This window comes from Thermobia domestica, chromosome 10, assembly GCF_964235325.1.
Source record: "Thermobia domestica chromosome 10, izTheDome1.hap1.1, whole genome shotgun sequence".
Classification (NCBI taxonomy): domain Eukaryota; kingdom Metazoa; phylum Arthropoda; class Insecta; order Zygentoma; family Lepismatidae; genus Thermobia; species Thermobia domestica.
In genome coordinates this window covers 129,554,269-129,566,664 of record NC_137463.1, presented here as the reverse complement: position 1 = coordinate 129,566,664, position 12,396 = coordinate 129,554,269, and the positions used below count along the sequence as shown (strand labels likewise).

The 12,396-nt window shown below is 36.9% G+C and overlaps 1 protein-coding gene across 2 annotated transcripts in view; it reads right to left on the bottom strand.

The window, feature by feature from the left end:
* The window catches only part of Gmer (GDP-L-fucose synthase-like protein), a 39,370-nt gene extending 35,689 nt beyond the window's left edge, over window positions 1-3,681 (bottom strand). Inside the window, exon 1 of one of the 2 annotated variants that reach the window (XM_081728562.1) lies at window positions 3,527-3,681. The gene's annotated coding sequence lies outside the window, so the exon portion shown is untranslated. Of the gene's footprint in view, window positions 1-3,389 lie in introns of both variants that reach the window. The other variant, XM_081728561.1, reaches the window with a different exon arrangement.
* Between the last annotated feature and the right edge of the window lie 8,715 nt (window positions 3,682-12,396).

Here is a 12,396-nt window from a genome sequence, read left to right as displayed (position 1 = left end):
CGAGATGCAGACAGGTCTGGTAAAGCATTTGTTTTGCAGTGAAACCTGCCATGCAAGAGTCCCTGCGACGGTATAAAGGAGAGGGGGGGGGGTAAAGAATGTGGCAACGCGGCATAACCTTAGGCAAAAACAGATACATAGTATTAAAACCACAGAAGAAAAAAAAATGAAATGAAATCTTTAAGTTTTACGTCCCACGGATATGCCGGTTAGGCTAAAGGAGACGGAGATTATGAGAAATGAATGAAATGGTGGAATGCAGAAAGGGGGAGGAAACGGGACAACTCCGAGAAAACCCATGTGCACGATGTTTGTCCACCACAAAGCCCACACGGCGCGAGCTGGGCTCGAACCAGGAACTCCAAGCACCGGAGGTGAACGCTCTACCACTGAGCCAACGCAGCCCCACTAAAACCGCAGAAGAATTCGAGAGTCTAGTGCAAATACAAACTCCGGGTATTAGTCTCGTATTGTTGCCTTGAAGTAAATTCGACGACTTCCGGAAGAAAAAAAGGGAAAGTATGCGACCGATAACTGGTATTCAACGAAATGATCTCTGGCTTTCGGAAAATGGCGAAGTTTTTATGGTAATAACGTGTCACCATGAACTAACTTCATGCTTCCCCCAAAATCGAACTTCTGCAATTCAAAGTGTAGATTTAAGAAATCTGCAAAAAGGAACTCTTGTTACATACATATATGTATGATAACCAGTGGTGCATAGCAGAAATATTATGAATAAATCATGAATTACGTGAAGTTGAAGTGCTGTTTATGCTTCCACATGGACCTTCAGCAGGGTACAGGTTTCCAGAAGAGCATAAGAGAAGTGAAAATAAGTGTTTTGTGACTATCGACAATGTGGTACGCAGGGGCGGATCCAGGACGGACTTCTGGGGGGGCGGGATACTGCTACTTAGAGCTACTTTTAAGAGTTCCAAACCCTGGGATGGGTTTTATTTATATATAAAATAAGAAAGTTTCTTCTTCTAGTGGGGGGGGGGGGGGCAATCGTCCCCCTAGATCCACTTCTGGACGAGTTGTGAGTGAACCAACACCTATTGGAGCATCTGCACGGTTACATGCTATTAGCGAAGAAGACACCAACCAAGCAAACGGTTGGTCCATGTAATAAAAAAAAATAAAAAAAAAAGTGAAACTTTATTTCCGAAGACCATTTTAAGTAAGTGAACTTAAAATTTGTGTGCTTCATAATCGTAATTTCCACCTCAGATTACTTCGGTTTAAGAAAACGGAGGAATAGGGAGAGGCTCATTTTACTGTTTCAGAGAGCCTTTTTGATCAAAATAATAAAAAAACCAGTCAAGAAAACCTTTTTTTCTTCATGTAATGAATGTGAACCGCAAACATCATCAAATCACTGCACTTTTATTGTTCCCAGTGTTGCTAACTGTGACATCAAAGTTAACGAAACTTCGCTAACTTTAAAAGGCTGCAGTTAATTCATGAAGCATTGGTCGAGAATGGTATTTGGTGTATTTATTATTCATGTAAAGTTGAACCATCTGACAACATTTTAGAATTTTAAAAGATGGTGTTTTCGAGAAAATGGCGCCCAAAAATGGCGATTTTTGAAAATTTTACAATTTCTCGAATTTTTTGCGACAAAACGGTTGCACACAGAAGCGATACAATTTTTTTTTTTTTTTCGGAAAGCGGGTAAGTAGGTCTTACCAACCGTGAAAACAGAATTTTAAAATTCGAACCGGAAGTGCTCGAAAAAATTCGTAAACTTCGAGTTTTCACATAAATTGACGTTCATTTGTTAATTTATGTACAAAAAGATACGCATGCACAAACCAAACTATAATAAAATATAGTTTATTTATATCCCTATGTACATACAGTACCACAAGAATTATAAATCTACCTCCCTCCATAGCCAAATGGTGAGGCTCCGAAGTTGTCCATTTTCCATGTCTTCTACAATTCATAAATTGTACTCCTCGTCTTTGATGGCCCATTACTTGGCAGGAATTTTTTTTTTCGACAAAACAAAAAAATATGGGTCTCCTAAAAACATGTTTAGTAGCTATAAAAAAAGTTTCAACAATATCTGAGATGGTTGATGGTACAATCTTATGTGTTTTTTTTTGTTTTTTTTTTTTTTTTTTTGCCTGAGTTGAAATGGAAGGCACCTGATGTTTTAGCGATATATTTGTTTACGCGCATTGCACCATCGCTGATGCGCCCGATCCTTGCGGACACAACCCCGTACTTCCGCTCGGCCCCCTGCTTGGACTCGGTTAGCAGTCGTGCATTTTAATGATTACCTAGAAAAAGTTGGTTTGTGTTTTAAAGTTCGTTTTATACTGAGCCCTCCTCAAGTGAATCTGCACCCACTAATGCAATTCCTGGTATTACTCGAGCAGACGGCTCTACCAAATTTTGACATATTTCTTACATCTTCAGGTTAGGTTAGAGCTTTGTATTTCTTTTAGCAGAGCATGCACTAGATGAGGAGCTGCATCACTACTTGCTGATTGACTTCAGGTGAGTTCACTATAAACACTGTGAACGCATGGCATAAAAACTACAGTGCATAAAACACGAACCAATTTGTGCTAGGTTGCCAGTAAAAAGCACGAATGCTATCTAACCGAGTCATGCGGGAGCGCAGCAGGGGCTCAGAGCGGTAACGAGGGATGGTCCATAGGGAGCAGGAGCGTCAGCGACGGGGATATAAGCATAAAAGATAGTGGAAGAGCACAGTTATACATACAATACTTTCACTATGACTCAAAATTCATTTCAATATGCTGTGCACTGACAATAATAACTTACATTCACATTCTTATTCCTTCACATCGTATTTTATCTATAAATTTTCAATTTGGTAGAACCGTCTGCTTGAGTGAACCCAAAAGGCAATAAAAGTGATTTCTTGCTAAGAGAAGTTTACATTTCAAGCATATGTGTGTGTTCCCATAAAACAGGATAACACGTATTTCTGCTACTAATATTATTAAAGACTATGTTGTATGCAATGTTTACATAGTACAATACAATAGTCATAGGTTAACTTTCCAGTGCTGTTTTTACGTTAATATCTGAGTAACAGGTTAGACGCTTACATACGTAAGTTTCTTAAATATTATTCGTCTTTGGTGAATTAATATATTTTATCTGCACGTTTTCCAACAAGTGGCCCCCACATTCTTTGATAGCACCCATAATACTTAACATTTTTACATGAAGCCAATCGTTATACAGATTTAGAATAATGCATATTTTACTTGCTACTTTAAAGTTTAAGAGCCAGAAATAAAGAATACAAATATAGTGCTCTTGTAGTTAACATCTTCGATCTAAAAAAAAGAAAAAAAAAAGTTTTCAATTATAAAAGCAACTTTAAATGGCTCACTTACATAAATAATTTTATCCGTTACATATATTCAAACAAAAATTACAAGTTGCATCAAACCACTTGACGAGCTTTATTATCTATATATTCTGTGTAAAATACGTTAAAATATTATTTATATGCTACTTATAGATTATTTACATGTTACTTTCCCAGCTGCCAGCGTATCACGAAACCACATTTAGCCGGAGGTCGCAATTCAGTCTTCATTTGTTAATAAATTTGGAGCTAGACTTTTACGTTTGTGAGAACAGATGGCTCTGGTTTGCGAATCACATCAGATGGGTAAAGTGTTTCACTTCACTTGAGCGCCGCAGGCATTTTTGCCGATCCCAAACGTTTCAGCATTCTTGCCAATTTGATGTCGAGAACATAATCCAAACAACCCCTGCGGGGCTTCTAACCCGTTGCTACTACTACTAGAACTACTACTACATTAGCTGTGGATCTATATAGTACAAGGGCAAACGTACTACTACTACTACTACATTTGTTGTGGATGTATATAGTACAAGGGCAAACTTATTTTAATGAAAGAAGTTTAATGAAAATTTTAAAACAATGATCGTTAAATCACTTTTTGAATATTATTTTTAATCTTATTTTAACGAAAGAAGTGTTATAAACATTTTTAAAAGTAGTAAAAAAAACTGTCCAGAGGCAGGATTCGAACCCTCGCCAAAAACGTTTTTGTTACTAGCATGTTACGCTTGACCACTCGGCTACCAGAGCCGACAACAAGCCTCGTTTACTTTGTGCTATATGTATATCATGTCTTGTGATATTGCATATGTATCGACCAATCAGATCAGAGAATATGCTGAAACGTTTGGGATCCGCAAATATGCGCGCCGCAGAGCAGCAGGGGAGTCTCGGGATAGCATTTCTGCTCTCATTTTTCCCAGGATACTTTGCGGTCGGTGACGTCACGTGGAGGTATCGCAGTATTTTTCAAAATAAGTGAAATTCTGCAAAAACAATAACACTACTGTTTCAAGATGGGGAAAAGTTATCTTACTTGTGCAGTAGCTCATTCTAATAACATAGGAAGCAATACAAATGAAATAATGTTCCGTCGATTCCCTAAAAATGATGAACTTCGAAGAAGGTTGATTTCCCGCTGTAAGCAAAAGAACACTTTTAATGTGGATACGCACGAATATGTTCTGCTCATTTTCACCAGAGGAATATAAAAGAGTTTTAAAAACCGAGCTTCTAAGTTTCCTGCAAAAATAGTGTTTAAGATCTGACGTTGATCCTTCATTATTGATACCAAACTGGCATGCGGAAAAATAAACTAGACACTAGTCAAGTTGAAAAACAGGCGTGAAAAAACAAAAAAACAATAATTAATTTTACTTTTATGACATTTATTTCTGAGTGCCTGAAGCTTAAGGAGTTGATGTACGTAAAGCGGAGTGGAAGGGGGTACCAACGAGAATATAAATGTACACTCTCATATATTCTTTAGTTTAAATGATATTGGTAAGTTTTGTTTAGTATCTAAAACATTATTCTAGCAAAGTGCACATTGAGCAGAACATTCGTAGGAACCTATTACGAATCGAACCTAATCTAATCTTGTTTAACCTAACCGTCTCTTTTACGTACAGATCACATTGATTTTATTCCTTCTCGAATGCCACGTCGTGTGACAAAATCATTTGTTCTGATCAAAGTGCACTCTTACCATATTCTTATAATTAAAGGACTGGCCGAGAGAGGGGGCTAAGCCACAAAAACTAAATTCTGATAAATCGAAAGGCACAGTGTAGGACAAATAACTAAGTTTTCCCCTGTGAAGGTGGTTCTTTTATGTATGTATACCACTCTATAGATATCTGTGCAACTTATATCCTGTAATACATAATGAGAAATGTGTTATATTGAGTAATAAACAAATATTAGTAATGTAAAGGAAATATTTTGCAGTCACAATTTCTGACAATTTGGTTAATACACACTAAATATAACGGGTTAGGTTAGATTTCTAACCTGAACCAACTTAACCTAACCTAATCAAATTAGGTTAGGTTAGATTCGGTTATATTAGGTTCAGGTGGATTAGATTTCTAACATAACCTAACCTATCCTAACTCAACCTAACCTAATTTGTTACTACATACCCAGAATCTCCGAAATTTTGAATAATGTTTGCTTTATGTATTTTACTACCTGAAATGTTCTTATTGAGAGGAACCAATAAGCATTTGAACCAATTCCACCCTTAGAATTCACGTTTCAATGAAAGTGCAACGACAAGAATCCATAAAGCCACCACTTTTCCACGCCCAAAGAGGATGAATTTGGTTTTAAACGGTATCAGTGGTCACTATTCAGTGACCCTGAAAATTATGGACTGGACACCAATTTCGATTGTTTTTGATTATTTGTCACCTTCTTCCTATCTCTTCTCATTCCGAGCGAAAAAATGAAAAGATCCTAAGAAGGCGTGGTTGCAATAAAGTACCAAAAATCGTTAAAGTTTATCGAGGAGAAGTTAGAAATCAAACATTGTTACAATGAATACAATGCCCCCTCCTCACCTTAAAACGGAAAGTTTCAAAGACAATGGGACATGTTTTTATTTAAGCTTAATGAGGAGTTTATAAACCGAATTTCAACTTTCTAACTTAATAGGTTCGTGAGATACTGTATTGTAAGTACAAATTTTGAACCCCTTTTACCCTTAGGATTCGCCCTTTAATCAAAGTAATACGGGCCAGGTCAACTCATGTACGGTACTAACAATTATAAAAATCGGTCCAAAGATCTAGAATGAATTAGCAAGTAAACATTACATTCATTTTTATTTGTATAGATAATTAATCATTATTGACGGTATTTATATATTTATTACATTATATTGTCTCATCTGTAAGTAGAAATTATGTATTGAATCCAGTTTTACGAATAAAGCAGGCAAGAGAAAAAATCTTCACCGATACCTCCACATGACGTCACGGACAGGGAGCCAATCAGAACGTTAATCGCGAACTGGGGCTACCTGTTATTTTATATACCTTGGCAGAGCAGTTCGATCACTTCTAAGAGACTGTTCATTTGGACTGCTCAATTATCTTTTGTATCCGGGAGTGGGTATGAAATTTTGAAGTTTTACGTCCCACGTTTATGCCGAAAGGGCTAAAGGAGACGATGATGATGAGAAATGAATGAATTGATGGGATGAAGATAGTGGGAGGAAACGGGAGATCCCAGAGAAACTCACGTTGAGTTGATTTTTAGTTTAACGTCCTTTTCAGCAGCGAGGGACGTGGACCTACTGATTAACATGGAATCCAAATCACATGAGCTTCCGCCGGGAATCGAACCCGGTTCTCCCACGCCAAAGACAAGTACGCTAAACATTTAGCCACGAAGGAGCTCTCCGAGAAAACTCAGGCACACGATGTTTTTCAACCACAAAATTCACTTGGCACAAGCTGGGGTCGAGCCAGGAATCCTACCACCAAGGGTAGGAAGTGAGATTGTACACTAAAATAGTATTAAATGTAATTTTACATTTTTATGAAATTCCAATTTTTGACTGCAAAAATGCATATCATAAACTAAAGATTCAATATAATAATAATAATAATAATAATAATAATATTATTATTATTATTATTATTATTATTATTATTATTATTATTATTATTATTATTATTATTATTATTATTATTATTATTATTATTATTATTATTATAAAGTTAAAATTTTAGATTAAATTTACATTATGATCAATAGCTGCTAAAAATACAATCCAGACAGAAAAGAAATGTTATTCCTAGATCAGGGTTTCTCAACCTAGGGGTCGCGAGAGGCCTTGAAGGGGGTTGCGAAAATAAGCGGAAGAGATAAATATAATTATATACCTCTATAATCGGAAACACACTTAATTGTTTGCGTACTTCCACAAAACATACAAACACCAAATTTTGCATACTTGTTCGTCATGGGATGTGAGTAATGGGAAAATTCCGATATCACGAAAAAGGCGACATTTTCCATGTAAATGAAGTGTCGAAATTTTTCGTCGGTTTGAAATGCTGGTTTTTAGAGTAGTTCCGCACACCATAGAAACGTCATATTTTGTCAGGCAGTGAAGCTAGGAACATAGTTTATGATAGAAAAAAGAGCATTAAAATTCGTTTTCGTTTCGCGGCGCAAATCGAAAAAATGTGAAATTTGTAATGGCTGTATCTAGGAGGTAGAAATTTCGAGGTGATGTTTATTCTGATGCGTAGTTTGCGAACCCGCCCTTAAACTTGAAAAAATAGTCATGTTCGGTGTAAGAAAGTGCTAGGAATATTATAAGGGGGCGTCTAATTCTACACAATTTGTAGATATGGTGGAATCACGAAATTGCGTTCAAGTGTGTAGAGTACAGCGCATGTGAGGGGAAGATTCCGACATGTTGGAAAAGTCGTCATCTTCGATTCAAAATGGCGGCTCAAAAATTTGTAACCATGAAAATTGTAAGTTGTGCTCTTGGTAGGTAAGCCAGGTTTCGCTATGTTATTAAGGACGTAGTTCAGTTTAAGTGAAGAAACAAATCATTGGAGAAGTCGCCATCTTGAATTCAAAATTGCCATATTTTTGAATTGCCTTCATTTGGCCTCTTATGTGGTATATTGAGGAGAATAGAACAAGCAGAATTCAACGTAGTAAGTTAGCTCCGCGGTAAAGTGTCGGGTTTCTGAGTAGCAGGTCTGGGTTCGAATCCCCGGCGACCTTGTTTTATCTTGCGTTTTTTTTCTTATCACGTTGCTTTGTTTTATCAAAATAATTTCTGTTGGCATTGCGTGAACAAAATATTTTCGTTATTACAGACATAGACAGAAAGGATATATTCATACGCTAACTGTTGAGATGGTCTCGAAACTAGGCAGTATGTTCGTGTAAAGTTTCGAGACGATACTGAAGTATTTAAAATCAAACATATGTAGCATTGGAAATGGAGCATCACCAGTGTGTCTATCGGAAGCAATATTCGGGGGGGGGAGTATTACCCCGGGGGCACTGCTGATAACATTCTATTTGTTATTGTATTATATACGTATTATTTTGATCTCGCCAGGGGCGCTCTGAGGAGGCGGTGTTCCCCAAAAAGAGTCTGAAAGAAACAATGGGCATCTTTTTCACGATATAGTGTCCATACAAGACAACAATACATTTTGTCTCGCGACAACAGTGTCTACTTCAAACCGGAAACGATTGCAAAGTATCTCTCTCCCCTTTTATGTCCCTCGTTAAGATACCTGCGTATACCAAATTTGGAGAGAATACCACAAATAGAAAGTATAAAATATTAATTTTAAGGAAATACACACACATACAGGGACGTACGCAGGGGGTGGTTCCTGGGGGTCCGGACCACCCTCGAAATTCCAACTTTTGTGTAAATGTAGCCTAATTTTTGGGACAAGTTTAGGAATTTCAATATAAAATACACAGATATTGAGTTTGGACCCCTCCCGAAATAAATTCCTGCGTACGCCACTGCACACATACGCTCATACACACACACACAAATGGGCCCCTCTTGAAAATTGTCTCGTCGGCAGCGTACATATTTATAATATATAAGATACGTGGGAAAGTGCCCCTTTCGATTTAATAGTTTTAGTTGCGGGTCCGGTTGGAATGAAATGCCGTATATGATAGAGTCAAGCTTATTTTCAATCACCTATGCTATAAAAATAAACTTTCAAAGAAAGAAAAAGTGAGAGAAAAACTTGTTGGGAATCGAACCCAGGTCTTTTGCATAGTAGGCTTACGTCGTTCCCCTACACTACTCAATTCGTTAGATGTTGGATTTCCTACTTACTGCTCACATAGTACTGGTACGTAGCTGGCCCGCGTCCGTGGAATTATATACCTCTATAATCGGAAACACACTTAATTGTTTGCGTACTTCCACAAAACATACAAACACCAAATTTTGCATACTTGTTCGTCATGGGATGTGAGTAATGGGAAAATTCCGATATCACGAAAAAGGCGACATTTTCCATGTAAATGAAGTGTCGAAATTTTTCGTCGGTTTGAAATGCTGGTTTTCAGAGTAGTTCCGCACACCATAGAAACGTCATATTTTGTCAGGCAGTGAAGCTAGGAACATAGTTTATGATAGAAAAAAGAGCATTAAAATTCGTTTTCGTTTCGCGGCGCAAATCGAAAAAATGTGAAATTTGTAATGGCTGTATCTAGGAGGTAGAAATTTCGAGGTGATGTTTATTCTGATGCGTAGTTTGCGAATCCGCCCTTAAACTTGAAAAAATAGTCTTGTTCGGTGTAAGAAAGTGCTAGGAATATTATAAGGGGGCGTCTAATTCTACACAATTTGTAGATATGGTGGAATCACGAAATTGCGTTCAAGTGTGTAGAGTACAGCGCATGTGAGGGGAAAATTCCGACATGTTGGAAAAGTCGTCATCTTCGATTCAAAATGGCGGCTCAAAAATTTGTAACCATGAAAATTGTAAGTTGTGCTCTTGGTAGGTAAGCCAGGTTTCGCTATGTTATTAAGGACGTAGTTCAGTTTAAGTGAAGAAACAAATCATTGGAGAAGTCGCCATCTTGAATTCAAAATTGCCATATTTTTGAATTGCCTTCATTTGGCCTCTTATGTGGTATATTGAGGAGAATAGAACAAACAGAACTTAACGTAGTAAGTTAGCTCCGCGGTAAAGTGTCTGGTTTCTGAGTAGCAGGTCTGGGTTCGAATCCCCGGCGACCTTGTTTTATCTTGCGTTTTTTTTCTTATCACGTTGCTTTGTTTTATCAAAATAATTTCTGTTGGCATTGCGTGAACAAAATATTTTCGTTATTACAGACATAGACGGAAAGGATATATTTATACGCTAACTGTTGAGATGGTCTCGAAACTAGGCAGTATGTTCGTGTAAATTTTCGAGACGATACTGAAGTATTTAAAATCAAACATATGTAGCATTGGAAATGGAGCATCACCAGTGTCTCTATCGGAAGCAATGTTCGGGGGGGGGAGTATTACCCCGGGGGCACTGCTGATAACATTCTATTTGTTATTGTATTATATACGTATTATTTTGATCTCGCCAGGGGCGCTCTGAGGAGGCGGTGTTCCCCAAAAAGAGTCTGAAAGAAACAATGGGCATCTTTTTCACGATATAGTGTCCATACAAGACAACAATACATTTTGTCTCGCGACAACAGTGTCTACTTCAAACCGGAAACGATTGCAAAGTATCTCTCTCCCCTTTTATGTCCCTCGTTAAGATACCTGCGTATACCAAATTTGGAGAGAATACCACAAATAGAAAGTATAAAATATTAATTTTAAGGAAATACACACACATACAGGGACGTACGCAGGGGGTGGTTCCTGGGGGTCCGGACCAACCCGAAATTCCAACTTTTGTGTAAATGTAGCCTAATTTTTGGGACAAGTTTAGGAATTTCAATATAAAATACACAGATATTGAGTTTGGACCCCTCCCGAAATAAATTCCTGCGTACGCCACTGCACACATACGCTCATACACACACACACAAATGGGCCCCTCTTGAAAATTGTCTCGTCGGCAGCGTACATATTTATAATATATAAGATACGTGGGAAAGTGCCCCTTTCGATTTAATAGTTTTAGTTGCGGGTCCGGTTGGAATGAAATGCCGTATATGATAGAGTCAAGCTTATTTTCAATCACCTATGCTATAAAAATAAACTTTCAAAGAAAGAAAAAATGAGAGAAAAACTTGTTGGGAATCGAACCCAGGTCTTTTGCACAGTAGGCTTACGTCGTTCCCCTACACTACTCAATTCGTTAGATGTTGGATTTCCTACTTACTGCTCACATAGTACTGGTACGTAGCTGGCCCGCGTCCGTGGAATTACACCTCTAAAATCGGAATAGTTATCGTGTTATATATGTGTTTTTTTACGATGATTAAGGAAATGATCTCTTGTTATTTGATTATAATAAGAAATTTGAAAGACACGATTCTAGTACAATGTTTTACTACAGTGTAGAAAGTGGTGTTGTTTTAGTTGCTATAAACATTTTTTTTAAAAGCTTCCAATAATATTAATATTTAAATTACCTAGTAAATAAACATCTTCATTGAAAATATAAGAGTAAAGATACAGGAAGACTGTATGTAATTGTCCAGTATAAATAATCATTTCAACAAGTCCTGCTGCCCAATAATTACTTTTGTACCAAAGGGCAGCATTGTAATACAGTGTACTACGTTACTGTGCAAAAACTGGTGTTTAATCAAATGTTATGAACTAATGTTTAAAAAGCCTTAACAAAATTCATATTTGTGAATTACGAACAAATTTAGTCTTCATAAAAATGCAAGACGAGAGATACAGGTAGACTGCAAGAAATTGTCCAGTAAATATGAAATATTTCAAAAAGTCTTGCTTCAGGTAATATGTACTACTATGCCGAAGGGTTCTTTTATAAGGGACTTTTCTATATTACAGTGCAAAATAGTGTTTTCTCAAATGATACCAACAAATGTTTAAAAAGCCTCCAACAATAATCATATTTGTAAATCACCTACAAATTGTAGTCTTCATTGAAAATACATGAATAAATATACAGGGAGACTGCAAGAATTTGTGCAGTATATATGAAACTTTTCAAGAAATCTTGCTGAGGTAATATGTACAACTATGCCCAAGGTTTCCATTATAATCCACTGTACTACATTATAGTACAAAAGTAGTGTTCACTCAAATGCTATGAAATAATTTAAACAATCTCCAACAATATTCATATTTGTAAATTATCTAGTAAACTGTAGTCTTCATTGTAAATACAAGAATAAATGTGCAGGAAGACGGAAATATTTTCCCACCCTTATATCACAGATATGAATTACTTTTCCTGCTGGTAATATGTACTCCCATGCGCAAAAAATATTGCGCGTATACTGTAACTCACAATTTTTCGCAATTATTCCATTTTCCATATGTTCATTGGTAAAATTCAGTTATTAGTACGTGGAGATAA